Genomic DNA, 19,656 nt, shown 5'->3' with positions numbered 1-19,656 from the left:
CTATTCAAATCTCATTAGATTATCCTCAGAGTAATTCTACTGAGTTCTAGAAAAAGCAGGACTACGTTTATTTTGTATACAGGTTTTCAGCATCAATCAGAGTGTTAAATCCTTGAAAATCTATTGCCGTTTGGCCTCAAATTTAAAGATTGAGTCCCATCTTTCCGCTTGTTGCCGACTCCATGTAACAGCTTATAGATGCTATTAATGTTCTGCAGGCCGAAGCTGTAAAAGGCAGGCTTAAAGTAAATTGGCAAAACTAATCTTGGTCAAACCCCCCGCACCGCTCACGCTTCTCGATTTTAAATTAGGGTTTTTGAGGCCCAAGTCGAAGTTGTTAGTAACTTCGTCTGTCTTTGCTCTCTGATTTTAAATTATGGCTCCATGGTTTCGGACCTAAGCAGCCAAATCATGAAAGCTGAATTTATCGTAGAAAAGCTCAATGCTATATAAAGATCTTTCTAGGTGAATGAAGACGCATACGGATAATTCATTTTTTAACTCAGACCTCTCTACACAGCCAAGACATGTCCCCTCAAGTTCACCATTTTGAGCAGGATACAAACTTTCCATGCAAAACAGTTCCATCACATTGAACGGTTCAGATGGGACGATTTTGTGGGTAATGAAGGGCTCCTGGCCCTTACTCACCAAGCTCTATTCTCATCGCAAATGACAAAGCAAGCTCTCCGACAGTTTAGCGATCTTTTTCGGATGCCATCGATAGCCCTTGGTTGAATAATATACAATTTAACCCCTCATATCATGGTTGGGGACACCCAAGAGATTGGTCTCGAACCAGATGGAAGGACAACTTGCAGAATCTCCTCGCATGGCTGACGTCGCTGCTGTTGAGGTACTCCTCATAGCAGCAGATCTGTCGACCTGGAAGAGAAAAGTTGCTACGCTCTCTACGCCGCATATCATGTGACAGGAGCAGTAAGTCAAGTAGTTCAGTTATTACGTCAGAGTCAGGGGATCCTAAGCAAATTATAGTGCGATATACACATGGTTATAAATAAAAGTACGTATCAGTTATATATATTATAATCGCAAGAAATATATTGCCCTTGATGACTAGCCTTTAGAACAATAAAATAAAAAACAACAAATTTTTTCAATGAGTAATATGAAATGAACAAAATTATTTCGTACGCTTGGGGTAGGATGCCCCCACCTTAACCTTTGCTCTCTGGTCTAAAGTCTTCAAGTTATTTAAAATACCTGTCATTCATGTTCAACAACCTTTTTTGTTTGAGTAATCCTTCTTAATTGTGACAAAATATCAAAAATCAGTTTTTTTCAAAGAGTGAGGCTCTGAGGCTAAAATTGCCCCTTTTTATACATAATTATTTCAATTCACTTAAGTTTAATAATGATACTTACTTTTCGTTGAAAAAAGATTCTTTTTACTCAAATTTTAACCATGTCGAATGTTTTCAAGAAATCTCCTTCTCTTCCCTTACTCCCCTGTACATAGTTTCTTGTGGAAAACTAACCACTAAAACATTACTTTCCAAATAAAATCATACGATAGAAAATCTTCCAAGCAAAAAATACCAGCTCCGACCGATTTTGTCTTCATATTTTTTAATGATAAATACTATGTATGAGACAATATGCAAATTACGTACCCTTCCCTGGGACATGTCATCCACGAAGACATGACTATTAGATCTTTCACCTTTCGTAAATCAAATGGCCATCTGAAAATTTTTATCGGATATCTTTGGGAGGGGGGGGAGAGGGCTTGGAAAATGGGCTTGTTGTCTTGTCCTTTTTTGATCACAGAATAGAGCACTAAACTTTTAATTTCCATTTGAATGAGCTCTTCTGAGATCTTTTATGAATTTTTATATTAAGTTATCAGCTCAGAAAAAAATAAATAAATACCCATCTGTAATATTTCTTTTGGCAAAAAATAAATATAAACAATTTCTTATGTAGAAACTTCAATACTAAAAAATAAATTTTCGGAAATGCTGAAGCTCGTACCGTGGTTTCATTTAAGATCGCTTTACTTTTGCCCTCCCCCCCTGTATTTTTCAAAAATCCCGTAAACTTCTTCAGTCTCTTAGATTTTTTTTGTAGCATTAAACTAAATCAAGCCATTGTTGTAAGAATTTGCATTAAAAGCCGATACTTTTGGTGTATCTACAGCGATCAAAATTCTCAATTTTTAGAGTTTCAGTTATAATTGAGGCAAACCATTCCTTAAGTACCGTTTGTTACCCCAAACTATTTTAAAAAAAAATATGAACACCGCGTTCTAGGCCTGAGAGCTAATTGATAGTTTTAAAAGAAGCTTATTTTTTTTTTTTCTTACAGGCTCCTAAATATGAAAGAAAAGCTAGGAAAGAAACCGCATTTTTTTAAGGGGGAGGGGGATTCTTCCTTTTGAAGTCTAGTCCTAATGTCAGCTAGAATTAAAGATTTTTTCTTTTTTCTAATGTTTATTTTTTCAAAAACAGTAGAGCGAGCATTTTTTTTCTTTTTAATGTTGAATGTTCAATTTTTTTTTACAAAATTTTTTTGAGTTTGTTAAAATCAAGATTTTTTTCTCTAAAGTAGTTAAATAGGTTGGTAAGTAGGCTATATTTCTACCCCCTTCCGTAAATAAAATATAAATGAGTATGTATAATCTTCAAAAAACACGTTACCAACTTACCAACGTTACCAATTTAACGTGAAAAAACATTATCACGTTACCAATTTAACTTGAGTCAATCAACAAAACCAAAAGTATGATTTACCGGCAATAAAAAGGTCATAAAAAGTGACGCATTTGTTTAAGTGTGAAAGCGGATCTTTGAACTAACTTTTGAAATCTGAGGACTTTTAAAAGGCTACTTGACTACATTTAAAAGAAAAGAATCAGTGATAAATGGTTTTCCTCGTTGTTCAGTTAAAAAGACTATACCAAAAAGAAATAATTTTGTGTCTGTTGATTTGAGGTAAGATTAACAGTCTTAGCTTGAAAAGTTGAAGTTTTAAATACAAAAATTTGTTTTCCCTCAGCTTCTAATGAAACTGGCAAATAGGCCTATAATTCTGAAAATTGATTCAAACTGGTAGTAAATTCAACATAAAAAAAAATTATTTTTCAACTAAAAGTAACGAGGAACATCAAATCTTAATACTTGAGGGGAATCACTCCCTCCTCAAGGCCTCGCTCTGTGCGCTAAATTTTGCTTTAGAACTCTGATTCCTTTAGCATTGCTTTTTTTTATAAAATTTGCTTTTGAAAAAGCTTATTATTCTAATTCAGTAGCGCTTGTGTTTCAGGAGTCGATCTTCTAGGCAAACGCTTTAACCACTCGGCCATGACCGCCTTCAGGAGTCGATCTTAAAGAATTTGGACAAAATTTAAAATCTCAAACAAACTGTTGTAACAAACTCTAAGTAAGGAGGAATCCGGCTCAATAGTAACCGAAACTTAAAAAAACGATCGTTTATCATCATATATCATCATATTCATTGTATCAGAAAATCCTACTTTAGAGGTTCCAAACTCTTATCTGCAAAAATGTTGAATCTCGTTTTTTTTTTGCCAAAAGAAAGATCACTAATGCGTGTTTATTTGTTTGTATTTTTTTTTCAGGGGTAATTGTATCAGTAACCCTGGAATATTGTGAGAGGGCTCATTCGAACGGAAATTAAAAGTTCTTGTGCCATTTTTTAAGTGAACAAAACGATTTGAGGGTAGCCAGGCCCCCTCACCCCTTTTTATCCCAAAACAGTCCGATCAAAATTTTTATATTGCTATTTTGTTCACCTTAGTTGAAAGTCCCAATAACTATGTCGCTAGATATCAAATGAACCCCATTCAATCCCAGGGGAAAGGTCTTTAAGTTATAAAATTTGTCTTTTTCTATACACATAGTATTTGTTACTGGGAAATATGTATATATTTTCGTGGGGGGGGGGGCAAATTTTCTGCTTTAGGCTTTTCCACAGGGCGATTTTCCACAAAAATGGAAGTTTCCACGTGGTGACCTTGTCAGGTGAAATCATACACTGTTGGAATTTGTCAGAATTTCCAAACAAGATTCTTTTTATATGTCTGGCTTTCTCAATTCCGCCTCAAATTTACGCGTGGAGTTGTTAACAGTAATGGTCCGGAGTGAATTTTCAATGAGATTGAGTTGTTTAGAGGATATTTCCGTGAGGAGGGGGATTTCTTCGTGAAGGTGGGTCCACATTCTCTTACATTATTTAAAATACAATAAGAAATTAAAATTTGAAAAAAACAAGTTTTTTCAACTGAAAGTCAGGAGCAACATTAAAACTTAAAACGAACAGAAATTATGTCCTGTTTTCACTTACAACCAGGGATTCCCCAATAGCCCCTAAAGTGTAGCATATCACGTAAGATTTTTTCATTTTTAGCTACAAGGGCCACGGTTGGAATTGGATGCTTAGGCCCCCGTTGTAATTGACTACTAGGGCCCCGTTAGAATTGTACGCTAGAGTCCCCACTGGAATTGCTTGCTAGATCCACCGGTGAATTGGATTATAGGGCCCCCCGCTGGAAAATGGTTGCTAGGGCCCCGGTTGAATTGCCTGCTAGGGGCCGGTGTCTTGACGGTTCCCTATTCAGGAGGCCCAAAGGCTTTTCCCAATACATCTAGGTTTTTAAACAATCAAAAACAATGATATAACGTCTATGTTTGCATTTTGATTTGCTGGCTCTGAAGGTCCCCCCCTCCTTTGACACACCTGGTTTTTTTAAACAATCAAAGAAACTATTACGTAACGCTTACGTTTGCATAATTTACAATCCTTGCCTTTGAGGTTGTGGGTGGCATTGCATCCCCTGATGCTCTGGGTGGCATTGAATCCCTGAGGCTGTGGGTGACATTACATCCCCTGAGGCATAGTTACTAGACCTTTTGACTGCTATAAACAAAATCACATATCCTCAGCCGTTGTGAAATAGTACAGATCATGCTTTTTTATAAATTAGATGCACATAAATTATTTTGATTTAGTTTCACATACCCCTCAACCTAAATAAAAAGTTTTAACATTATAGCCTCAGCCCTTTTGGACACACCCAGAACCAAACATTTCTCCTTTTCTTAACGATAAATCCCATGTGTAAAGTACGGGCAAATTGCATAATTTACCATCATTGCCCCGGGGGCTGTGGAGGACATAACTTCACTGAAAGCGTGTCTGCTAGACCTATTGAAAAAGTTGAACAAAAATAACAGTTGAAAGAAAAAAAAACAGTGAAAATAAAACAGTAATAAAATAATAAAACAGTTTTTTATAACATTAATATTAAAATTACTGTTTTTGTTCTCTCTGTGTTAAGCCTATCAACTATTTCCTGGATTTTTTTTTTTATTACCCAACAGTTTAACAAGGTAATAAGGGCCTAGGCTTAAGGATGATTCAAATGTAATATCCAGTTTCTTATACCACAGAATATACGTAATTTCAGTTGTGCCTAACCGAGCAGTTAGTTTTAACTTTCTTGTTGATTAAGTTCGTAGGCAAAAGAAAAGAAACTTTTACAACCAGAAATAATAAATACAGATTTTATTCAGATCACTTACTTTAAGCGAAGAGTAGAGACAAGACTCAAAGAGGATAGCGCAGTCAGAAGAAAACTGAAAATTTTTTCGCGAGATCGCCCCTGCTGTTTAAGCAATATACTATATTGCTGTGTTGCGAGAGCAACACTTTGGTTTTGTCCCGTTTTTTTTCCTATGCCACCGGTGTCGGCTTATTCCTGGAAACTGGTAAGGGTCTAACCTGTGCGGTTTCTACGGAAAGTTTGAACCTCAGGCCAGATTGATGAATATGGCATTACATTTTGGAAAGCTCTGCAGAACTCTTGCCTGGGGCGAAAAAGGATGGTTTTTGCTTGTGCGAAATGAAGTGGAGTTATGTAAACTTTGTCAGAGAGGAGTATCTGAAATTGTGCAGCCAAGCTTTCGATTCATCAAACCATGTTTCTGCTTTGGAGTGGAAAGCTCCGTTCTAGCAGGCAAGCAGGCAGGCACCAGTTTCAAATTAAAGATGGACTAAAATCTATAAGTGTTAAATATATGCGGCAGTTACCCAGCCCCACAGCCAATATATCTTCTTTGAGTGATAAATAGAAAAAATTTACTGAAGCAAAAAAGCGGCATTTTCCAACGGGTCCGAAAGTGCTGCCGTGATTTTGGTTGGGTTTATCATTTTTTTTTTTTCGGATTTGGGACTGAGGTAGAGAAATGTTATCAGATGTACCTCTTAAACATTAAAATTATTGTCATTGCTAAAGAAATTGGACCTTATCCTTTGCTCCTTTCTAAGTGGTGACGTTAGAAAGGTGGCCAACGGAAAAAAAAGTCCACTTTTGAACTAAGACAGATAAAATTTTTTTTCCGTCGGCAATCAATAGCTCTTGATGAGCTGATCAGAGTATATGTCATCCATTTTTTGGTACAAAGAATCCTTCATGAGATATACTAGTTTGAAAGTTTCAAGGGGTTGACAACTTCAGTTGTAGGATACACACTGAAACTAAAAATAAGCCGATACCAATTGTGAGACATGTAAGGGACTTGTAAAGAAAGGTCGGTTGTTAGCTCATAATCATCTTCGGCAGTGAGGGGCTGCAAATTTTGCTATTTGGTGTACCTATTATTTGTTTCCAGTGTATTTGATGGTAAGACCGAGTTGGTTCCAGTGGTAAGACATGTAGGGGACTTGTAAGTAATAATCGTCTGTTAGGCTACAATCATCTTTAGTGAAGAGGGGTTTGTAACTTTTGCTAGTTGGTGTAGCCTACCCATACTCACTGTAACCTAGAATTAAGTGTTTACGCAACGGGTACAAAAGATAACGTAAAACAACGAGGCAGTTTTGTAATAATTAATAGAGTGTCATCTATGGCATTTTGATCCTGAAAAGTTACGGATAGCTTTATAATACCAACTAGATTATATAAGTTATTGTTCCAAGTCTTGATCCGTCGCAATGTCCACGATTGAAAAGGATAAAGTTAAACTGGCTGTAAAGTCAATGTAGTCCCTTCTTTCGATATTTTTTTGTTATTGTTGTTTTTTCAACAATGAGGAATAGCCTTTGATCATGTGATTACTGATCGCGTTCTTCTTTGAACATAACGTTTTAAAAGCTTCGATAGGCTGACAACTTCAGCGTTTGACCGATAGCAAAGAAACAAAACCAAAGTGTTGCTCTTGCAACACTTTATTCGGTGAAGCCGGACAAAGGTTGCCGCAACACTTCACGTTGCTCAGGTAACGTAGGTCTAGTTTTGTCTGGCTACTATTGTTACTACTTCAGCTGCAAGGATGTGAATGAACAAAGAGTGTAAGTTTATCTGGGTTTCCAGAGAGCATTGATAGAATATTTTGGGAAAAGTGTTAAGTTTTATTTTTCATTTCAACTTGAGGAGGTTTAAAATAAACAACTATGGATTCCTATAGAAAAAAAGACATAATTTTTTTTGCTATGTCAGCAGAAACTGAATAAAAATTAATTTACAATTTTATTTACAAAAAACCTTTTCAAAAAAAAGATTGAGCCAGAAATAAGCAAAAATAAAGTCAAGTAATCTTCCAAACCTACAAACTACCATACATCCCTATAGATAAATAAATGAAACCCAAAATAGACGAAAATTACAACAAATAACCAACTCAATCTCAACACAAGTATAAGTAACAATGAATATTGGCGACGACCCCATGTTGTGTCAAGATCAGAGCATAATCTGCTCTGATCTTGATCAGTCAGCAGAAACTGAATAAAAATTAATTTACAATTTTATTTACAAAACAATCTTTTCAAAAAAAAAGATTGAGCCAGAAATAAGCAAAAATAAAGTCAAGTAAACTTCCAAACCTACAAACTACCATACATCACTATAGATAAATAAATGAAACCCAAAATAGACAAAAATTACAACAAATAACCAGCTCAATCTCAACACAAGCATAAGTAACAATGAATATTGGTGACGACCCCATGTTGTGTCAAGATCAGAGCATAATTTGCACTTTACTTAAAAAAAAAACGTCAAACAAATGACCGTGAATTTTTGGCTACTATTGAGCCGAGTCACTCCTCACTTACAATTTGTTACCATGAACTGTTTGATTTTGGCTCTTCATTAAACGTCAAAAACATTACCAATTTCCAACCGTAGGCAATATAGTTTGGAAGTAAAATTGCAGTTGATTCTTTGCTTTCTTTACGTGCGGATCAACATTCTACGTTGGGACACTACTTTGGGAAACAGACTGTTGCATAATACTTCATATGATTTTAAGTTGATCAAACACGTTGATTTGACTGTTTTGTCATATAAACATAATAGTCATAAACGACTATTTTGAACTGATAATAAAACCCCCAACACATTCAGCATCTCATATTCTTTGGTGTTTAATTGTCCCTTCCAGGCTGCATGATTTAATGATAGGGCCACTTTTTTTCTTTTAACAGATTCATAAACTAATAACAATTGTTTTGGTTAAATTAAAGATCTATGAGGTAAAATAAAATGTTTAGGCAAAATCTTTTTAGATAAAAGTTTTGTAACAATACTTCACATATTCTCTTTCTGTCCCAATCTATTCAAGCATTCTTTACTCCCTCCCTAGAAGTTCCGATTTCCCCAAATTTTTTTTTTTCATCCCATATAAGAGCAAACTGATTTTTTTTTTATCCAAGGTTGATGGCCAACAAGGACAATATGTCATTCTTCGTCCGCGTATGGTGTCTTAGCCTTCTCAATATTTTTCTCATTATAGCCCTAGAAAGCAGGATTGAGCCATATTTTTACTTTTCTATATTCATTATTTTCTTAAATCTAATTAATTAATTATTTCTATATTTCTATATCAATATGAATAAAACCGAATGTAAAACCGTCTATGCACTGAAAAATGAGCAAAATTATTAAAGTTGCCAAAATCATGGAATGGAGTTTAAAATTTGGCCCTTATGCCACCTCCACGATATTAGAGGAGGGTATTATAAGAATTGGGTTTCAGCAGAACGGCATCATAGATGAAGGAGTCTTTGAAAGGGATGGAGCAAAGCTATGTTGCCCTTGTCCTAGGAGACCCGCCTTCGAGGAGAAATTTATCTATTGAGGATCCTTATGTCTGGTCTCCAGAGATAATGGAACTGTTGTGGTTTACAATCGTTTCTTCACTATGGAGAAAATTGAACTGACCAAGATCCACGTTAAAGAGGGAAAGACCTATCGCCAAGTGGCAATCTGACGCAGACTTGGTCCCTGAAGTAGAGAAGCGAAACTTCCTATTCCCCATTGGAATGAGGGGATACACGCTCTTCAAGCCCCTATACAAGAAACCCACGGAGTTCACCTCAGCAAAGGACGGAGCTGGATCTTCCAGCTCGAGCTAAATTGAAATGCTGCCAGTATATGAGCTGTGAGGGCTAAGGTGTTGGCAGATCAATCTGCATTACTACCAAGTTACTTCTTTTAATCTTGGGAGGGAGCTGGCAAAAACACAGATATTCACTTGTAAGGGTCCAGGAGCCATGGGTCTTCGTTAGAAAGAACCTGGGGAAGGTCAAAGGAGACGAGCCTCAGAAATTTCTTATTGTTATTGGGAATGCTCCAAATAGAGGAATTTTAAAGCATGGTTTACAAAAACAGTCGGTTTTTATATTTATAAAGAATTGTTTGTCAAATTAATGCTAGGAACACCATTAAAACTAAAATGGAGCAATCCTTAAATGGAAGTATAAATTTAGGCTTTGGTAGTGGACAACAGTGTTTAAGTGTTTAAAAATTTTGGATTAACAAAATTCAAAGGCAGTATGAAGTCCGTAAAAAAAAACAAGTAGGAAGTCAGGATAAAAAACGACAATAGTAAATAACAAAAAAAAAGAAAATTTCTTAATTTGATATCAAGTCAAACAAATTCTTAAGTTTATTCTGAGATCAAGTTTGTAATAGGAACTTCTTATAAACTTGCACATCAAGTACACAAGCCACAAGTGTCTTTGAACCAGCTGATCAGACAAAGTTGACAACTTTAAGTTTGGTACTGAATTAACAATTTGAATATCGTCAACAGAACAAGGGATGTATCTTACACTTTTCAAAACTGTTTGAAAATGTTTTCTTGCAATTTGAATTTAGTAAATTTTGTCTGGATGATGATAATTTTGAGACTATTGTTTCAAAATAGGGATAGTAAATGCGTCGAATTTATATCTTAATAGAGATAGGGAGGGATTTGTTGGATCAGCATAGGTCGTAATTCCCATTTGTAGTGAATTTAGTTAAGTTTTACTGCTTTAAGAGTTTGTAAAATCCCCTTCTCACTCCTCAGCCAAAGTAAAATCATCAGTAAATCCCATCAGTATGGGAATCAGTCCATATCTTTCATACACACCAGACTCAGAAAGTGAAGTTACGTTAATCCTAATGAAATTTACCTACGTATGAAGAAATAAAATACTTTAGTAAGAAAACTATGGAAAGTACTACAGAGAATTATGGAAATCAAGCCTTACATAATGTATTATATTAAAGTATTTCTTGCCTAACCTAACAAATTACAAACTACCAAAATACCAATTTACTATTTTGATGGTTAGGGAGGGATCAGCCTGGTTCATAATTCCCATTTGTAGTGACTTCAGTTAAGTTTTACTGTTTGAACGGTTTCTGAATTCCCCTCCTCCTCGTCAACCTGAGTAAAATCATCGGCAAATTGCTGGTTGTAGTTTCGTTGTAGATGTCTTTAAATCTACTTTTGGAGACAGTCCTTATCTTTTATACACACCACACTCAAAAAGTGAAGTTAGGTTAATCCTAGTGAAATATAACTGCTCGTGTTGTAATAAAGCTCTTTAGCAAGAAACTTGTACAACAGACAATTATGGAAATCAAGCCCCCCCCCCTCCAATAGTGAATTATAATAGATGGTTTCTAACCTAATCAAAATATTAACTAAAATATTTAATTAAAGTACACCTACCATTTAGTGTATACACTCTCACGCTAGACAGAAAGAAACTACAGAGAGAAACTGGTTCTGTCAGACCAAGGATTTGAGTGCTGGGGTTATAAGAGATAAGTGCCTAGGATTTTGATGTTGCCTATAAGTTCAACTTGAATTTGACTTTGGTTATTAAGTATGTCTCGTTTATTTCAGATGACTAAAATGGGAATTATATTCACCCTTCATATGCTGATGATTTTAACATTTTGCCACCCAGTCAAGAATAGCCTGACACCTACCTTCACCCTGCCAAAGGCATATTGGGTCGTTGTGCCGGTTGAACCCTCTCAGGAAGTTGGATCCATTATTTTGAAAGTAGCGGGTATTCACCCAGAAAATCTGGTAACTTTGGACGGTGGAGGAGGAGATTTCAAAATCAACGGGCCTGTGAAGGGCAACTTTCATCTTGTCCTTCAGCAGAAATTAAAGCCGGGGAGAGACTACAAATTAATCATAACGGCTTCTGGACCGGTATGTTCTGATATAAAATTATACGAATCTACAAAAAAATTCAATTTATAAAAAGTCGTATAAGTTTGCCATTGAGGAGAAGATTTTTATGTCGATCTATAAGCTTTAGAAGTAAACAAATAGAGGATATTAATTTGTCTGGGATTTTAAACCCGTGGGATGTGAAACATACCCTACCTAGCAATTTGAATTATAAAATAATCTAGTCAAAACGTATAAGTTCTAAAAATGATTGGGCTAATAATTTTTAACTATAATTGAACATTCGTAGTAATCGGGAGCTCGCTTGTAATTGCGAGCAGTTCTTATCATTTGAAAATCCAACTTCTGAACACATTATAACAGGAAATTTGGCAATAATAAAGCAATTTGATCTTCAGAATGTAATGAAAATGGAAGCTAAATTGCATCTTTCCAATAATTTAAAGGCATCAACTTGTTTTAGTGTGTTAAATAGCGATTTAGATTTATTTGTTGGTAAGTGGTGTACAATAAGAAATTTAATAAAGATTGTTTTCAGAATAAGAAGAGTTTGATGATACATAGAACAAGAGATAAGATTTATGCTAATACAAACAACCTTAGTAAAGATCTTTTCCTGTTTTTTAACGCTAGAATTTTGCCTTATTTCTTGTAAAGCTTTTAACTGCTGGGAATCGGGAGTTACTGGCGGTTTAATATTGTGGAAATAAGTGGATGAATCGTGGATTCAGGGTGGGATGTTTTCAGATTGGTATTTAGTTTTTAGTGGTATTGGTATTTCGTTTTATTTAGTCATTGAAAAGTGCTTGTTATGGATAGTATGATCAAAATTGATGTGTATGATTTTTCTATTTCTTGAATGATATTACACAAGGTGATGTCACAACCTATGGCAAGCACGCCATCTTCTTCAAGTACTTGCTTATCAAAATAGCTAAAGCAGGAAAACAGTTTTTACCCTTTTTTACCTTTTTTTACACCGATTTTACACCGATTTTTTACACCGATTTTAATCAAACCGACTGTAATTAAAAACGATTTTTTATCAAAATTGTTCAATCAAAACAATGAGAAAGCCATTTAGCTAAAAAAAGATATGGAAATTTCGTTTTAATTATTCATGTGCGGTGAGCCAAAATAAAAACATGCATTAATTCAAAAACATGCATATAAATGTATATATTTCACTTCTCACTCTCTGTGTATTCACGCCTTTTAAGAAAATTATGCCTTTTAATAATTTCCATTAATACGCTCAGAAATATATTGTTTTACTTTAATCGTTTACAGGGTACTAGCTCTTTTTCATTTCTTTCGAAGTTTCTAATCAGTGAACATGCTACTCTGTGGGTGAACGCAATATAAAACAAAATTAAATAAAAAACAAAAGAAAACAAGAAAAATGCATTTTTCTTAGATATGTAGGAAAATTTATTAGACGTTAAAAAAATAAAAACAAGATCTGTTTTTTCATGCGCCTCTTCTGATTTTGATCATTTTGTCTTCCCTTTAGAAGGTGAATTGTGTTATTAGGGATAAAATAAATTAGACAAAGGTCATCTATATTCACGTATAGAAAGGACTTTCCTCCTCGTTACTGGTGACTGGCCAAATAGACTCCTGGAAAAAATTGAATCTTCAAATCAAATATTATCTAATAGTTTCAGATCTTGTAAAGACATTGATGAGCTACTACTACATGTATAAGCTTCTAAAGTACCTAAGAATATTAGCTACTACGAAACCTCCGTTAAATGCTATAGGGTTATCACAAAATGAAGTTTAAACCTAGTACTGCTCTTGAGAGAATCTCAAGCCCCTTAATCATCATATCCTATTAATCCGCTGTCTTATAGGTTGTCACTTGCTCAACTTGTTGTTATTTTAGACATACTTTTTTGGTTATTATTAAACTAAAACATAAGGTTTTTCAACTGAAGGTAAGGAGCACCATTATTTAAGAAGGACTCTTTTTACACAAGAACCGTTTAAATAAAATTAAAGCTTTTTACAAATTCAAAAAACACTTAAGCGTAAAGAGCAAGGTACTAAGGAGGGGGCAATCCCCCCATATACGTAATAATTTCGTTTTTTTTAAGTTGATTCTCACTTTCAGTTGAAGAACTTGTTTTTTATTAAATTTCTCATAGTTTTTCAATTAATGCTGGGAACTCCAGCTCCCCCTCTCATGTGATATTCCCACCCCCCTAAAAATCACCCATAGAAAGATCCTCCCACGTAAGCCACCCCACCAGAAGATGCCCCCCCTGAAAATATCCTTATGCTTACCAATATCCAATACTATATGTAAGCAACAGGCAAAGTTCATAATTGCAACCTTTCTCCTGAAGTCCATTGGGGTCAAGTTATCCTCAAAGATATAGCTATTAGGTTTTTTGACGATTCTGAAGAAAATGGCTATCTAAAAATCATGATTGGACAGTTTTGAGTAAAAACAGGGATGGGAGGAGGGTGCAGCTGCCCTCCAATATTATTGTTAACTGAAAAAGGGCACTAAAAATTTATTTTGAATCAAATAAGCCCTCTCCTGATCTTTTAGGATCACTGGCTTTATACGATCACCCCTGGGGAAAAAGCAAACAATCCTCCTTATCCTTCCGGCAACTCCTTTCACCCACTGGAAGGGTATTTTCTACGCTGGGGCTTCTAATGACACTAATCATTTTGTGCTGTAAGCAGTTTCCCCATTATAAATATATTGGAGGACAAGTGAGAGGAAGACCTAAGACGAATTACAAATGAAAGCAATGTTATACAAAATGTAAAGTTAGAGAAGATGTGTGAACGAGTATAATCAATCAAATAGGAAGCGAAGACAAACAAAATTGTTCAAAATGATAAATAACCCCAAGCAACTAAAGTAAAGAGCATGGAACAAAAGACAGTAAGAATTACACTGAAATGCAGTAAAAATTATTGCTAAAGAAAATCTACGGTTAAAAGGTAAATCAAAATTACATTTTATACAATATTATAAGAAAATAATTAAATTTGAATAGCAAAAGATCGGAAATCACTGCAAATTCCCAATGAAAATAATTTACAACAAAATATATGCTTAGGAGACTTGCAGCAGGGAGAATCCCAAACAACCACAAGCAGAACTGGCACCGAGTCAAGTTTGCGGTTAGAAAACATTTAACAACGAGTATGATAAATCAAATATGAACCAAAGACATGTAATATTGTGCAAAATGACAAGTGACTCCGAACAGCTAAAACAAAGAGTATGGAGCAAGTGACATCAATAATCACATCCAATCGCAAACGAAAATGTTGTTCAACAAAATTTATGGTTTGATGATAGATCATAAGTACCAGGCAATCCAGAATTACATAAGATGATGAATGGATCTGAACAGCTGAAGAAAAGGGCATAAAAAAAAATTCTAAGGTAGTGATGAACAAACATGGAGGACAGTGAAATTTGCGGTTAAAAGACAAATAAAACAAGAATAAAATGAATAGCGATTGAATATATCGGACGATGAAACCAGGGGCTACGAAACAAGCTTTGGTAATGACACAAGTAAAAGAAGTTAGAGGTTTTAGGTTTAGATATATGATTAGCCGACATCTTTAGAAGCCAATCTCTTTAGATATCTGATTAGCCGACAAAACTAAAGGTAAAAAACACCAAGGTTATGATATTCACGTGACGTCTCACAGATTTGTCAAAGTATTTTATATCTTGTAATCTGCCAAGAAACCAGCAATTCAATGATTTGTGTGTTGGTTTTTCTAAGAGATGGCGAAAGGCCCGTTCGCATTCCTTTTGGATATCTGATTACGGTACTAAAGTCATGAAAACTCCGAGGGCTTAAGGATCTGTTGACATGTCAAACGTTTGCTAAATAAAAATAGAGATAATTTGAAATAATCTCTACAGGTAAAACAATGTGAATCCTTTCACTTCGCACCCTCTGTTGATTAATCCCTTCTAGGCAATGTCGTTTCTTTTAATAAATAAATAAAAAACAAGTTTTTTTTAACGGAAAGTAAGGAGCGACATTAAAACTTAAAACGAACAGATATTACTTCCTACAAAAGAAGGGACTGCTTCCTCATCAACGCCCCGCTCTTTACGGTAAAGTTTGACTCTTTCTCTTAACTCTACTTTTTAAAACAGTAAAAAACTTTACCGTAAAGAGCGGGGTGATGATGAGGAAGCAGCCCCTTTCACATACGAAGTAATTTCTGTTCGTTTTAATGTCGCACGTTACTTCTTGTTAAAAAAGCTTGTTTTTTTTTATTTAGTTTCTGAACGTTTTTGAATCAATGCATGTTTTGATTTTGGCTCTCTGCAGATGAATAACTAAGACGAAACTTGTATATTTATTTTTTGGCTAAATGGCTTTCTCATAGTTTTGATCGAATGATTGTGAAAAAAGGAGTGGGGGAGGAGGCCTAGTTGCCATCCAGTTTTTTGGTTACTTTAAGAGGCAACTAAAAATTTTAATTTTTTACGAATGTTTTTATTAGTAAAAGATATACGTAACCTACAAATTTTCCCACGAACTTCTGCATTCTCATGTTTTATTACGTATATGAGGGGTTTCACCCCCTCGTTGGTGCCTCGCTCTTTACACTAAAGCTTAAAATTTGTCTCAATTTCTTCGGAATGACCCCTGAATCACAAAAGCCGTAGAATAAATAGCTGAAATTACTAAAAATACTTTAGCGTAAAGAGCGAGGTATTAGGAGGAGGTGAGCCCAGCATATGCGTGATAATTTCTGTTCGTTTTAAGTTTTAATGCTGCTCCTTACTTTCAGTTGAAAAAACTTTTTCATATTTATTTTTTCACTATTTTTTTTAATAATGCTAGAAAATCCTGCGCTCCCTTCATGGAAATTTTCTTCTCCCATGACAAACTCCTCCAAAGAAAGTTTCTCAAAATATCCTCCTCTTCTCAACCCCTCCCCAACCAAAACATCCCCCTGAAAACGTCTGTAAACTTCCAAATAACCTTATTTTTGAAAATAGGGAGAAACACCCCTAGAAGTCATAGAATCTTAACAAAAATAACACCACCGCATCCAGCGTGTCAGAGAACTGTATAACAAACATTTCAAGCTCCTATCTATAAAAATAAGGAATTTCGTTTTTTTTTTGCCATAAGACAAATCACGGGTGCGTGTTATTTTTTTTCCAGGGGTCATCGTATTGACCAAGTGGTCCTAGAATGCCGCAAGAGGGCTCATTCTAATGGAATTAAAAAGTTCTAGTGCCCTTTTTAAGTTACCAAAAAAAATTCGAAGGTATCTAGGCCCCACGCTCGTTGTTTTCCCAAAGTCAACGGATAAAAATTTTGAGATAGCCATTTTGTTCCGCATAGTCAGAAACCTTAAACACTATGTCTTTGGGGATGACTTACCCCCCACAGTCCCTGGAGGAGGGGCTGCAAGTTACTAACTTTGACCAATGTTTACATACAGTAAGGGTTATTGGGAAGTGTACCGACGTCTTCAGGGGGATTTTTTGGTTTGGGGAGGGGGGGGGGTCAAGGGAAGGCGGCTATGTGGAAAGATCTTTCCTTGGAGGAATTTGTCATGGGGGGAAGAGAAATTCAATGAAAATGGCGGAAGATTTTCTAGCATTGCTATAAAAAACAATGAAAAAATAACCAAGAAAAAGTATTTTCAATTGAAAGCAAGGAGTAGCATTAAAACTTAAAACGAACAGAGATTATTGCGCATATAAGGGGTTCTTCTCCTCCTAAATACCTCGCTATTTATGCTAAAGTATTCTTAGCAATTTCAACTATTTATTCTACGGTAAATAATATTGAAGTTCCTTATGTAAGTTAATTCGTAAGGTACGTATGTTTATTACTAACAAAAACGTTCCTAAAAAAATAAATAATCAAGTTGCATTTTTAAGTAACCGAAAACTGGAGGGCAACTAGGCCTCCTCCCCCGCCCCTTTTTTTTATCAAAATCGTTCAATCAAAACAATGAGAAAGCCATTTAGCTAAAAAAAAAAGATATGGAAATTTCGTTTTAATTATTCAAGTGCGGTGAGCCAAAATAAAAACATGAATTAATTCAAAAACGTTGAAAGATCAATAAGAAAACAAGTTTTTAACTGCAAGTAAGGAGCGACATTAAAACTTAAAACGAACAGAAATTAGTAAAGGGGTTCTCCCCTCTGCAACGCCCCGCTCTTTACGCTAAAGTTTTTTTTATTTGTTTGAAAAAGTAGAGCTGTGACAAAGAGTCAAACGTTAGCGTAAAGAGCGGAGTGTTGCAGAGGGGAGAACCCCTTTCATATACGGAATAATTTCTGTTTGTTTTAAGTTTTAATGTCGCTTCTTACTTGCAGTTAAAAAATTGTTTTTTTTTATTTAATTAAAAAAAAGAACAATGAAAAAATAAACTAAAAAGAAGTTTTTTCAACTGGAAGTAAGGAGCAGCATTAAACTTAAAACAAACAGAAAACATTATGTATATAAGGGGGTTCGTCTTCTCCACAATACCTTGCTCATTACGCTAAAGTATTTTTAGTAATTTCAACTGTTTATTCTACGGTCTTTGTGATTCAAGGGTCATTCTTAAAGAATTAGGATGATATATTTATTACTAATAAAAACTTTCGTAAACAATAAAAAGTTCTAGCCGTATTTTTGATTAACCAAAATTCAGAAGGGAACTAGACCTTCTCCGTCACCCCTTAGTTTCAAAATTGTCCGATCAAAATATGAGAAAGCCATTTAGCCAAAAACAAATATTAATATGCAAATTTTGTTTTAAATATTCATGTGCGGTGAGCCAAAATCAAAACATGTTTTAATTCAAAAACGTTCAGAAATTAAACGAAAAAACAAGTTTTTTTTTAACTCCAAGTAAGGAGCGATATTAAAACTTAAAACGAGCAGAAATTATGCCAAATATGAAAGGGGTTGTCCCCTACTCAACGCCTCACTCTTTACGCAAAAGTCTTTTTGTTGTTTTATAATGTAGAGTTGTGAGAAAGAGTCAAACTTTAGCGTAAAGAGCGCGGCATTGAGGAGGGGACAACCCCTTTCATATACAGAATAATTTCTGTTCGTTTTAAGTTTTGATGCTCCTTACTTGCAGTTAAAAAAAACTTGTCTTTTTATTTAATTTCAAATACAAAATCTGTTTTTAGTGCCTTTCTTCTGACTTGGATCATCTGGTCTCTCCTTTGTAAAGTAGACTGTGATATCAGGGATGCATAGATTTGAGGATAAATCATGTCTACCTACAGTGTATCTAACATACCATATATCAAACTACAACAGTGTGTGGTATTTCTCGCTTTGTTACTCTCAAACGTTTATAATTGAATCCTTTTTCTTTGTTCTAGAGGGGGAAAGGCTCGTTGAAATTGAGATTATTCTTGATGGATGACAACGTACAAAAGGAAGTAGAGGAGAAGGAGCCGGAAATCAAAAGTGTAAATATTTTTTATATTTTTGTTGTTTTACATGTAATTTATTGACTTTCATGGTTTTTGCTTGACTTAAGTATGAAAGGTTTTAATATTGTTCTCAAAAATTTGGTTTAACCCATTTCTAAAAATTGACAATTCGGTTAAGATGATTTTGCCTGTAGTAGAAAATCTTTGTATTATTTCATATTAATAGAACTTTATGAATTTCAAGGTTGAAAGTTATAATTCAAACCACTATAATCCTGTTTTGCCAGCTTTCTGCTTGATTTGATCAAACATTTCGTGGTAACGAACTGTAGTAAAGAGTGACCCGGCTCAATGGTAATCAAAATAAAAAAAATTGAATTTTATTGCTAATGTCACGAACAATAAGATATCTATATATATAAAAATAAGCTGTCTGTCTGTGGATCAGGTGACGTCATGTTTCTGTGTCGACTGACGTCGTGAAGTTAGCTGTCGTCATTTTTGCTATGACGGTGACGTCATTAAAGATATTTAAGACATATATGTTCACGTAGAAATCTATCAATGTTTAAGTTTAAAATGACTGATGAACTTACAATGGCAAAAGGCGATGAAGATGCTCAAAGGGTCTATGCCAAAAAACTTGCTGCTGATAGAGAAAGTCAGAAAAGAAAGCGTGCCGAGGAATCAAAAGAACAGCAAGGAAACAGGCTTGAGGCTAAAGAACACAAAACCGCGCAGTTAGATGAAGATCAACCTGGACAGCGAGAGTCAAAACATATCAAAACT

General features: G+C 34.9%; 1 long non-coding RNA gene across 1 annotated transcript; it reads left to right on the top strand.

Moving 5' to 3' along the window:
- Positions 1–2,884: 2,884 nt before the first annotated feature.
- Positions 2,885–19,312, top strand: LOC136042602 (uncharacterized). Its single transcript, XR_010621358.1, has 3 exons — positions 2,885–2,954; positions 11,166–11,483; positions 18,814–19,312. It is a non-coding gene; the product is annotated as an uncharacterized LOC136042602 (long non-coding RNA).
- Positions 19,313–19,656: the final 344 nt, after the last annotated feature.

The sequence above is a fragment of the Artemia franciscana genome, unplaced genomic scaffold, assembly GCF_032884065.1.
Source record: "Artemia franciscana unplaced genomic scaffold, ASM3288406v1 Scaffold_1579, whole genome shotgun sequence".
In the NCBI taxonomy this organism is placed as follows: Eukaryota; Metazoa; Arthropoda; class Branchiopoda; order Anostraca; family Artemiidae; genus Artemia; species Artemia franciscana.
This window is presented reverse-complemented; position numbering and strand designations above follow the sequence as displayed.